Consider the following 12,250-nt stretch of genomic DNA (forward strand, 5'->3'; position numbering starts at 1 on the left):
GGTCAAAGATTCTCTCTATCTACCCTATCAATTTATTTCAAAATCGTCCCCCCCCCCCTCCCCAAAACTGCAATCATATCCATATTGCCAGTCTCATGTGGCACTGAGCCTCAAACCCACCCCTGGAGGTTTGTTTAAGAGGATCAGGAGGAGTTAGTCATAAAGGGTGGGGCCAATGGCGGACGGCGCTACCCAGCGGGCACCGCGCGCGGGAAAGGGCTCCATCTCGGCAGCGGAAGGGCCCGGGAGACGGACTGCGCCTGCGCCGCTCCCCCGCGGCCCCCCCTCCCGCGAAACCCCGCTTCGTTGCCCGCTGCACGCCGGGATACTGGAGGACTGCGGGATCGCGGAGCTGGGAGGAGCAGCGGAGGAGACTCGGAGCCCGGAGATCCAGGGGCAGCGGCCGGGGTATGGGGGTCCAGCAGCGGGGTCAGGGGTTAGGGGTCGGGGGAGGTGGACAGGGGGTCACACCCTGACCTTCCCCCCAAGTGAGTATTTAAAGGAGAATGCACCCCCATCACCCAGGGGGTATTTAAAGGGGAATGCACCCCCATCACCCAGGGGGTATTTAAAGGGGAATGCACCCCCATCACCCAGGGGGTATTTAAAGGAGAATGCACCCCATCACCCAGGGGGTATTTAAAGGGGAATGCACCCCCATCACCCAGGGGGTATTTAAAGGGGAATGCACCCCCATCACCCAGGGGGTATTTAAAGGGGAATGCACCCCCATCACCCAGGGGGTATTTAAAGGAGAATGCACCCCATCACCCAGGGGGTATTTAAAGGGGAATGCACCCCCATCACCCAGGGGGTATTTAAAGGGGAATGCACCCCCATCACCCAGGGGGTATTTAAAGGGGAATGCACCCCCATCACCCAGGGGGTATTTAAAGGGGAATGCACCCCCATCACCCAGGGGGTATTTAAAGGAGAATGCACCCCATCACCCAGGGGGTATTTAAAGGGGAATGCACCCCCATCACCCAGGGGGTATTTAAAGGGGACTATGAGGGGTCAGTCCCCAAGGGGAGACCCGTTCCACGAGTGAGGGGTCGGTCCCCATGGGGAGACCCGTTCCCCCCAGCGATGGGTCAGTCCCCATTTGGAGACGGGTTCCCCCCAGTGAGGGGTCAGTCCCCATGGGGAGACCCGTTCCCCCCAGTGAGGGGTCAGTCCCCATGGGGAGACGGGTTCCCCCCAGTGAGGGGTCAGTCCCCATGGGGAGACTCGTTCCCCCCCAGCGATGGGTCAGTCCCCATGGGGAGACCCGTTCCCCCCAGTGAGGGGTCACTGCTGTTGTGAGTGCAGCTGTCCTGTCTGTCTAACTGTGGGATTTTCTCTGTCTTTCAGTACCGAGTCGGCCAGTTGTATCTGATCAGTAAATAGAGTAATGAACAAACCCCAGACTGACCCACAGCAGGGAGACAGACAGTACACAGAGAATTACTTCAACCTGAACAGGTACCTGGCCTGGTTTTGTGCTGTATGTTCAGTAAATCTTCTGTACTGGCAGTGGGGGAAGAGAGGGAGCGGGAGAGACAGACAGAGAAGAGACAGAGAGAGTGGCAAGGAGAGATGATGAGAGACGAGAGACGGAAAGATGAGAGACGAGAGACGTAATGACGAGAGACGGAGAGACGGAGAGACGGAGAGACAGAAAGACGGAGAGACAGAAAGACGGAGAGACTGGAGACGGAGAGACTGGAGACGGAGAGACTGGAGACGGAGAGACGAGAGACGGAGAGACGAGAGACGGAGAGACGAGAGACGGAGAGACGAGAGACGGAAAGACGAGAGACGGAAAGACGAGAGACGAGAGACGTAATGACGAGAGACGGAGAGACGAGAGACGGAGAGACAGAAAGACGGAGAGACTGGAGACGGAGAGACTGGAGCCGGAGAGACTGGAGACGGAGAGACGGAGAGACTGGAGACGGAGAGACGAGAGACGAGAAACGGAGAGACGAGAGATGGAGAGACGAGAGGCGGAAAGACCGAGAGACGGAAAGACCGAGAGACGGAAAGACCGAGAGACGGAAAGACCGAGAGACGGAGAGACGAAAGACGGAAAGACGGGGAGACGGGAGACGAGAGACGAAGAGAGATGGAGAGACGGAGAGACTGGAGACGGAGAGACAGGAGACGGAGAGACGGGAGACGGAGAGACGGGAGACGGAGAGACGGGAAACGGAGAGACGAGAGACGAGAGACGGAGAGACGAGAGACGGAGAGACGAGAGACGGAGAGACGAGAGACTGGAGACGGATAGACGGGAGACAGGAGACGGGGAGACTGGAGACGGAAAGACGCAGAGACGAGAGACGAGAGACGGATAGACGAGAGACGGATAGACGAGAGACGGAAAGACGAGAGACGGAAAGACGGAGAGACGGGAGACGGAGAGACGAGAGACGGAAAGACGGGAGACGGAGAGACTGGAGACGGAGAGACTGGAGACGGAGAGACTGGAGAGACTGGAGACGGAGAGACTGGAGACGGAGGGACTGGAGACGGAGGGACGGAGGGACGGAGAGACTGGAGACGGAGAGACTGGAGACGGAGAGACTAGAGACGGAGAGACTGGAGACGGAGAGACGTGAGACGGAGAGACGTGAGACGGAGAGACGTGAGACGGAGAGACGTGAGACGGAGAGACGCGAGACGGAGAGACCGGAGACGGAGAGACCGGAGACGGAGAGACGGAGAGACAAGAGACGGAGAGACGGAGGGACGAGAGATGGAGGGATGAGAGACGGAGAGACGGAAGACGGAGAGACTGGAGACGGAGAGATTGGAGACGGAGAGACTAGAGACGGAGAGACGGAGGGACGAGAGACGGAGGGACGAGAGACGGGAGACGGAGGGACGGGAGACGGAGGGACGAGAAACGGAGGGACTGGAGACGGAGGGACTGGAGACGGAGGGACTGGAGACGGAGAGACTGGAGACGGAGAGACTGGAGACGGAGAGACTAGAGACGGAGAGACGAGAGACGGAGAGACGAGAGACCGAGAGACCGAGAGACGAGAGACCGAGAGACGGAGAGACGGGAGACGGAGGGACGGGAGACGGAGGGACGGGAGACGGAGGGACGGGAGACGGAGGGACGGGAGACGGAGGGACGGGAGACTGGAGACGGAGAGACGGGAGACGGAGAGACGGGAGACGGAGGGACGGGAGACGGAGGGACGGGAGACGGAGGGACGGGAGACGGAGGGACGGGAGACGGAGGGACGGGAGACGGAGGGACGAGAGACGGAGGGACGAGAGACGGAGGGACGAGAGACGGAGGGACGAGAGACGGACAGACGGAGAGACTGGAGACGGAGAGACTGGAGACGGAGAGACTGGAGTCGGAGAGACTGGAGTCGGAGAGACTGGAGTCGGAGAGACTGGAGTCGGAGAGACGGGAGACCGAGAGACGGGAGACGGAGAGACGGGAGACGGAGAGACGGGAGACGGAGAGACTGGAGACGGAGAGACTGGAGACGGAGAGACTGGAGACGGAGAGACTGGAGACGGAGAGACTGGAGACGGAGAGACTGGAGACGGAGAAACTGGAGACGGAGAGACTAGAGACGGAGAGACGAGAGACGGAGAGACGAGAGACGGAGAGACGAGAGACGGAGAGACGGAGGGACGAGAGACTGAGAGATGAGAGACGGAGAGACCGGAGACGGAAAGACGAGAGACGGAGAGACCGGAGACGGAAAGACGAGAGACGGAGAGACTGGAGACGGAGAGACTGGAGACGGAGAGACTGGAGACGGAGAGACTGGAGACGGAGAGACTAGAGACGGAGGGACTGGAGACGGAGAGACTAGAGACGGAGAGACTAGAGACGGAGAGACGAGAGACGGAGAGACGGAGAGACGGGAGACGAGAGACGGAGGGACGAGAGACGGAGGGACGAGAGACGGAGGGACGGGAGACGGAGGGACTGGAGACGGAGAGACTGGAGACGGAGAGACTGGAGACGGAGGGACGGGAGACGGAGGGACGGGAGACGGAGGGACGGGAGACGGAGGGACGGGAGACGGAGGGACGGGAGACGGAGGGACGAGAGACGGAGGGACGAGAGACGGAGGGACGAGAGACGGAGGGACGAGAGACGGACAGACGGAGAGACTGGAGACGGAGAGACTGGAGACGGAGAGACTGGAGACGGAGAGACTGGAGACGGAGAGACTGGAGACGGAGAGACGAGAGACGGAGAGACTGGAGACGGAGAGACTGGAGACGGAGAGACTGGAGACGGAGAGACTGGAGACGGAGAGACTGGAGACGGAGAGACTAGAGACGGAGAGACTAGAGACGGAGGGACGAGAGACGGAGAGACGGAGGGACGGGAGACGGAGAGACGGAGGGACGGGAGACGGAGAGACTGGAGACGGAGAGACTGGAGACGTGAGACGGAGAGACTGGAGACGTGAGACGGAGAGACGTGAGACGGAGAGACGTGAGACGGAGAGACGGGAGACGGAGAGACGGGAGACGGAGAGACGAGAGACGGAGAGACGGAGAGACTGGAGACGGAGAGACGGGAGACGCAGAGACGGGACACGGAGAGACAGAGAGACTGGAGACGGGGAGACGGAGAGACTAGAGACGGAGAGACGGAGGGACGAGAGACTGGGAGACAGAGAGACTGGAGACGGGGAGACGGAGAGACTAGAGACGGAGGGACGGAGAGACGGGAGACGGAGAGACGGGAGACGGGTGACGGAGAGACGGGAGACGGAGAGACGGAGAGACCGGAGACGGATCGACCGGAGACGGAGAGACGGGAGACGGAGAGACTTGAGACGGAGAGACGAGCGACGGAGAGACGAGCGACGGAGAGACAAGAGACGGAGAGACAAGAGACGGAGAGACGGAGGGACGAGAGACGAGAGACGGAGAGACGGAAGACGGAGAGACTGGAGACGGAGAGACTAGAGACGGAGAGACTAGAGACGGAGGGACGGAGGGACGGAGGGACGGGGAGACGGAGAGACGGAGAGACGGGAGACGGAGAGACGGGAGACGGAGAGACGGGAGACGGAGAGACGGGAGACGGAGAGACGGGAGACGGAGAGACGGGAGACGGGAGACGGAGAGACGAGAGACGAGAGACGGGGAGACGGAGAGACGGGGAGACGGAGAGACGGGAGACGGAGAGACGGGAGACGGAGAGACCGGAGACGGAGAGACGAGGAGACAGGAGACGAGGAGACAGGTGACGGAGAGACTGGAGACGGAGAGACTGGAGACGGAGAGACTGGAGACGGAGAGACTGGAGACGGAGAGACTGGAGACGGAGAGACTAGAGACGGAGAGACTAGAGACGGAGAGACGGAGGGACGGGAGACGGAGAGTCTGGTGACGGAGAGACTAGAGACGGAGAGACTAGAGACGGAGGGACGGAGGGACGGAGGGACGGGGAGACGGAGAGACGGAGAGACGGGAGACGGAGAGACGGGAGACGAGAGACGGGAGACGGGAGACGGGTGACGGAGAGACCGGAGACGGATCGACCGGAGACGGATAGACAGGAGACGGAGAGACGGGAGACGGAGAGACGGAGGGACGAGAGATGGAGGGATGAGAGACGGAGAGACGGAAGACGGAGAGACTGGAGACGGAGAGACTAGAGACGGAGAGACTAGAGACGGAGGGACGGAGGGACGGAGGGACGGGGAGACGGAGAGACGGAGAGACGGGAGACGGAGAGACGGGAGACGAGAGACGGGAGACGGGAGACGGGTGACGGAGAGACCGGAGACGGATCGACCGGAGACGGATAGACAGGAGACGGAGAGACGGGAGACGGAGAGACGGGAGACGGAGAGACGGGAGACGGAGAGACGGGAGACGGAGAGACAAGAGACGGAGAGACAAGAGACGGAGAGACGGAGGGACGAGAGACGAGAGACGGAGAGACGGAAGACAGAGAGACGGAAGACGGAGAGACTGGAGTCGGAGAGACGGAGGGACGAGAGATGGAGGGATGAGAGACGGAGAGACGGAAGACGGAGAGACTGGAGACGGAGAGACTAGAGACGGAGAGACTAGAGACGGAGAGACTAGAGACGGAGAGATGGAGGGACGAGAGACGGAGAGACGGAGGGACGAGAGACGGAGAGACGGAGGGACGAGAGACGGAGAGACGGAGGGACGAGAGACAGAGAGACGGAGGGACGAGAGACAGAGAGACGGAGGGACGAGAGACAGAGAGACGGATCGACCGGAGACGGAGAGACGGGAGACGGAGAGACTTGAGACGGAGAGACGAGCGACGGAGAGACGAGCGACGGAGAGACAAGAGACGGAGAGACAAGAGACGGAGAGACGGAGGGACGAGAGACGAGAGACGGAGAGACGGAAGACGGAGAGACTGGAGACGGAGAGACTAGAGACGGAGAGACTAGAGACGGAGGGACGGAGGGACGGAGGGACGGGGAGACGGAGAGACGGAGAGACGGGAGACGGAGAGACGGAGAGACGGGAGACGGAGAGACGGGAGACGGAGAGACGGGAGACGGAGAGACGGGAGACGGAGAGACGGGAGACGGAGAGACGGGAGACGGGAGACGGAGAGACGAGAGACGAGAGACGGGGAGACGGAGAGACGGGGAGACGGAGAGACGGGAGACGGAGAGACGGGAGACGGAGAGACCGGAGACGGAGAGACGAGGAGACAGGAGACGAGGAGACAGGTGACGGAGAGACTGGAGACGGAGAGACTGGAGACGGAGAGACTGGAGACGGAGAGACTGGAGACGGAGAGACTGGAGACGGAGAGACTAGAGACGGAGAGACTAGAGACGGAGAGACGGAGGGACGGGAGACGGAGAGTCTGGTGACGGAGAGACTAGAGACGGAGAGACTAGAGACGGAGGGACGGAGGGACGGAGGGACGGGGAGACGGAGAGACGGAGAGACGGGAGACGGAGAGACGGGAGACGAGAGACGGGAGACGGGAGACGGGTGACGGAGAGACCGGAGACGGATCGACCGGAGACGGATAGACAGGAGACGGAGAGACGGGAGACGGAGAGACGGAGGGACGAGAGATGGAGGGATGAGAGACGGAGAGACGGAAGACGGAGAGACTGGAGACGGAGAGACTAGAGACGGAGAGACTAGAGACGGAGGGACGGAGGGACGGAGGGACGGGGAGACGGAGAGACGGAGAGACGGGAGACGGAGAGACGGGAGACGAGAGACGGGAGACGGGAGACGGGTGACGGAGAGACCGGAGACGGATCGACCGGAGACGGATAGACGGGAGACGGAGAGACGGGAGACGGAGAGACGGGAGACGGAGAGACGGGAGACGGAGAGACAAGAGACGGAGAGACAAGAGACGGAGAGACGGAGGGACGAGAGACGAGAGACGGAGAGACGGAAGACAGAGAGACGGAAGACGGAGAGACTGGAGTCGGAGAGACGGAGGGACGAGAGATGGAGGGATGAGAGACGGAGAGACGGAAGACGGAGAGACTGGAGACGGAGAGACTAGAGACGGAGAGACTAGAGACGGAGAGATGGAGGGACGAGAGACGGAGAGACGGAGGGACGAGAGACGGAGAGACGGAGGGACGAGAGACGGAGAGACGGAGGGACGAGAGACAGAGAGACGGAGGGACGAGAGACAGAGAGACGGAGGGACGAGAGACAGAGAGACGGAGGGACGAGAGACGGAGGGACGAGAGACGGAGGGACGAGAGACGGAGGGACGAGAGACGGAGAGACGAGAGACGGAGAGACGAGAGACGAGAGACGGAGAGACTGGAGACAGAGAGACGAGAGATGGAGAGACAAGAGACGGAGATACGGAGGGACAAGAGACGGAGAGACGGAGGGACAAGAGACGGAGGGACAAGAGACGGAGGGACAAGAGACGGAGGGACAAGAGACGGAGGGACGAGAGACGGAGAGACTAGAGGCGGAGAGACTAGAGGCGGAGAGACTAGAGGCGGAGAGACTAGAGGCGGAGAGACGGAGGGACGAGAGACGGAGAGACGGAAGACGGAGAGACTGGAGACGGAGAGACTAGAGACGGAGAGACTAGAGACGGAGAGACTAGAGACGGAGGGACGAGAGACGGAGAGACGGAGGGACGGGAGACGGAGAGACGGAGGGACGGGAGACGGAAAGACTGGAGACGGAGAGACTGGAGACGGAGAGACTGGAGACGGAGAGACTGGAGACGGAGAGACTGGAGACGGAGAGACTGGAGACGTGAGACGGAGAGACGTGAGACGGAGAGACGAGAGACGGAGAGACGAGAGACGGAGAGACGAGAGACGAGAGACGGAGAGACGAGAGACGGAGAGACGGGAGACGGGGAGAAGGGAGACGGAGAGACCAGAGACGGAGAGACGAGAGACGGAGAGACTGGAATCGGAGAGACGGGAGACGGAGAGACGGGGAGAAGGGAGACGGAGAGACCAGAGACGGAGAGACGAGAGACGGAGAGACTGGAATCGGAGAGACGAGAGACGGGAGACGGAGAGACGGGAGACGGAGAGACTGGAGACGGAGAGACAGGAGACGGAGAGACAGGAGACGGAGAGACAGGAGACGGAGAGACAGGAGACGGAGAGACAGGAGACGGAGAGACGGGAGACGGGAGACGGAGAGACGGGAGACGGAGAGACGGGAGACGGAGAGACGGGAGACGGAGAGACGGGAGACGGGAGACGGGAGACGGAGAGACGGGAGACGGGAGACGGAGAGACGGGAGACGGAGAGACGGAGAGACGGGAGACGGACAGACTGGAGACGGAGAGACGGAGAGACTGGAGACGGAGAGACGGAGAGACGGGAGACGAGTGACGGAGAGACGAAGAGTATGGAGACGGAGAGACTGGAGACGGAGAGACGGGAGACACAGAGACTAGAGACGGAGAGACGGTACACGGAGAGACAGAGAGACTGGAGACGGAGAGACTGGAGACGGGGAGACGGAGAGACTAGAGACTAGAGACGGAGAGACGGAGGGACGAGAGACTGGGAGACAGAGAGACGGGAGACGGAGAGACTAGAGACGGAGAGACTAGAGACGGAGGGACGAGAGACGGGGAGACGGAGAGACGGGGAGACGGAGAGACGGGAGACGGAGGGACGGGAGACGGAGGGACGGGAGACGGAGGGACGAGAGACGGAGAGACTGGAGACGGAGAGACGGAGAGACGAGAGACGAGAGACGAGAGACGAGAGACGAGAGACGGAGAGACGAGAGACGGAGAGACGAGAGACGAGAGACGAGTGACGAGTGACGAGAGACGGAGAGACGGAGAGACGGGAGACGGAAAGACGGGAGACGGAAAGACGGGAGTCGGAGAGACTGGAGTCGGAGAGACTGGAGTCGGAGAGACTGGAGTCGGAGAGACTGGAGTCGGAGAGACGGGAGACGGAGAGACGGGAGACGGAGAGACCGGAGACGGAGAGACGGGAGTCGGAGAGACGGGAGTCGGAGAGACTGGAGACGGAGAGAGGGAGAGACTGGAGACGGAGAGACTAAAGACGGAGAGACTAGAGACGGAGAGACGGATGACGGAGAGACGGGAGACGGATGACGGAGAGACGGGAGACGGAGAGACGGGAGACGGATAGACCGAAGACGGATAGATGGGAGACGGAGAGACGGGAGACGGAGAGACGGGAGACGGAGAGACGTGAGACGGAGAGACCGGAGACGGAGAGACGAGAGACGGAGAGACAAGAGACGGAGAGACGGAGGGACGAGAGACGAGAGACGGAAGACGGAGAGACTGGAGACGGAGGGACGAGAGACGGAGAGACGAGAGACGGAGAGACTAGAGACGGAGAGATGGAGGGACGAGAGACGGAGGGACGAGAGACGGAGGGACGAGAGACGGAGAGACGAGAGACGGGAGACGGAGAGACTGGAGTCGGAGAGACGAGAGACGGGAGACGGAGAGACGGAGAGACTGGAGACGGAGAGACTGGAGACGGAGAGACGGGAGACGGGAGACGGAGAGACTGGAGTCCGAGAGACGGGAGACGGAGAGACGGAGAGACTGGAGACGGAGAGACGGGAGACGGAGAGACGGGAGACGGAGAGACTGGAGACGGAGAGACGGGAGACGGAGAGACTGGAGACGGAGAGACTGGAGACGGAGAGACTGGAGACGGAGAGACGGAGAGTATGGAGACGGAGAGACTGGAGACGGAGAGACGGGAGACGCAGAGACTAGAGACGGAGAGACGGGACACGGAGAGACAGAGAGACAGAGAGACTGGAGACGGGGAGACGGAGAGACTAGAGACGGAGAGACGGAGGGACGAGAGACTGGGAGACAGAGAGACTGGAGACGGAGAGACTAGAGACGGAGGGACGGGGAGACGGAGAGACGGAGAGACGGGAGACGGAGAGACGGGAGACGGAGAGACGGGAGACGGAGAGACGGGAGACGGAGAGACGGGAGACGGAGAGACGGGAGACGGAGAGACGGGAGACGGAGAGACGGGAGACGGGAGACGGAGAGACGAGAGACGAGAGACGGGGAGACGGAGAGACGGGAGACGGAGAGACGGGAGACGGAGAGACCGGAGACGGAGAGACGAGGAGACAGGAGACGAGGAGACAGGTGACGGAGAGACTGGAGACGGAGAGACTGGAGACGGAGAGACTGGAGACGGAGAGACTGGAGACGGAGAGACTGGAGACGGAGAGACTAGAGACGGAGAGACTAGAGACGGAGAGACTAGAGACGGAGAGACGGAGGGACGGGAGACGGAGAGTCTGGTGACGGAGAGACGGGAGACAGAGAGACTAGAGACGGAGAGACTAGAGACGGAGGGACGAGAGACGGGGAGACGGAGAGACCGGAGACGGAGAGACCGGAGACGGAGAGACCGGAGACGGAGAGACCGGAGGGACCAGAGACGGAGAGACGAGAGACGGAGGGACGAGAGACGGAGGGACGAGAGACGGAGGGACGAGAGACGGAGGGACGGGAGACGGAGAGACGGGAGACGGAGAGACGGGAGACGGAGAGACGGAAGACGGAGAGACTGGAGACGGAGAGACTGGAGACGGAGAGACTGGAGACGGAGAGACTGGAGACTGGAGACGGAGAGACGGAGAGACTAGAGACGGAGAGACGGAGGGACGGAGGGACGAGAGACGGAGGGACGAGAGACGGAGGGACGAGAGACGGAGAGACGAGAGACGAGAGACGGAGAGACGGAGGGACGAGAGACGGAGGGACGAGAGACGGAGAGACGAGAGACGAGAGACGGAGAGACGAGAGACGAGAGACGGAGAGACGAGAGACGGAGGGACGAGAGACGGAGGGACGAGAGACGGAGGGACGAGAGACGGAGAGACGAGAGACGAGAGACGGAGAGACGGAGGGACGAGAGACGGAGAGACGAGAGACGGAGAGACGAGAGACGGAGAGACGGGAGACGGAGAGACGGGAGTCGGAGAGACGGGGAGACGGAGAGACTGGAGTCGGAGAGACTGGAGTCGGAGAGACGGGAGACGGAGAGACGGAGAGACTGGAGAAGGAGAGACTGGAGACGGAGAGACGGGAGACGGGGAGACGGAGAGACGGGGAGACGGAGAGACGGAGAGACTGGAGATGGAGAGACGGGAGACTGGAGACGGAGAGACTGGAGACGGAGAGACTGGAGACGGAGAGACTGGAGACGGAGAGACTGGAGACAGAGAGACCGAGAGACAGAGAGACCGAGAGACAGAGAGACCGAGAGACAGAGAGACCGAGAGACGGAGGGACGGGAGACGGAGGGACGGGAGACGGAGGGACGGGAGACGGAGGGACTGGAGACGGAAAGACGGGAGACAGAGAGACCAGAGACGGAGAGACCCGAGACGGAGAGACCCGAGACGGAGAGACCGAGAGACGGAGAGACGAGAGACGAGAGACGAGAGACGGAGAGACGAGAGACCGAGAGACCGAGAGACGGAAAGACGGAGAGACGGAGAGACTAGAGACGGAGAGACCGAGAGACGGAGAGACGAGAGACCGAGAGACCGAGAGACCGAGAGACCGAGAGACGGAGAGACGAGAGACGAGAGACGAGAGACGGAGAGACGAGAGACGGAGAGACGAGAGACCGAGAGACCGAGAGACGGAAAGACGAGAGACGAGAGACGGAGAGACGGAGAGACGGAGAGACGAGAGACGAGAGACGGAGAGACGAGAGACCGAGAGACGGAAAGACGAGAGACGAGAGACGGAGAGACGAGAGACGGAGAGACGAGAGA

At 61.6% G+C, this 12,250-nt stretch overlaps 1 long non-coding RNA gene across 1 annotated transcript in view; it reads left to right on the forward strand.

The window, feature by feature from the left end:
- The first annotated feature begins 336 nt into the window (after positions 1–336).
- LOC137356201 (uncharacterized) overlaps positions 337–12,250 on the forward strand; it is a 23,836-nt gene continuing 11,922 nt past the window's right edge. Inside the window, exons 1-2 of the long non-coding RNA XR_010971024.1 lie at positions 337–408; positions 1,354–1,464. This is a non-coding gene — a long non-coding RNA (uncharacterized lncRNA). The remainder of the gene's footprint in view (positions 409–1,353; positions 1,465–12,250) is intronic.

The sequence above is a fragment of the Heterodontus francisci genome, chromosome 45 (assembly GCF_036365525.1).
Source record: "Heterodontus francisci isolate sHetFra1 chromosome 45, sHetFra1.hap1, whole genome shotgun sequence".
NCBI classification, from domain to species: domain Eukaryota; kingdom Metazoa; phylum Chordata; class Chondrichthyes; order Heterodontiformes; family Heterodontidae; genus Heterodontus; species Heterodontus francisci.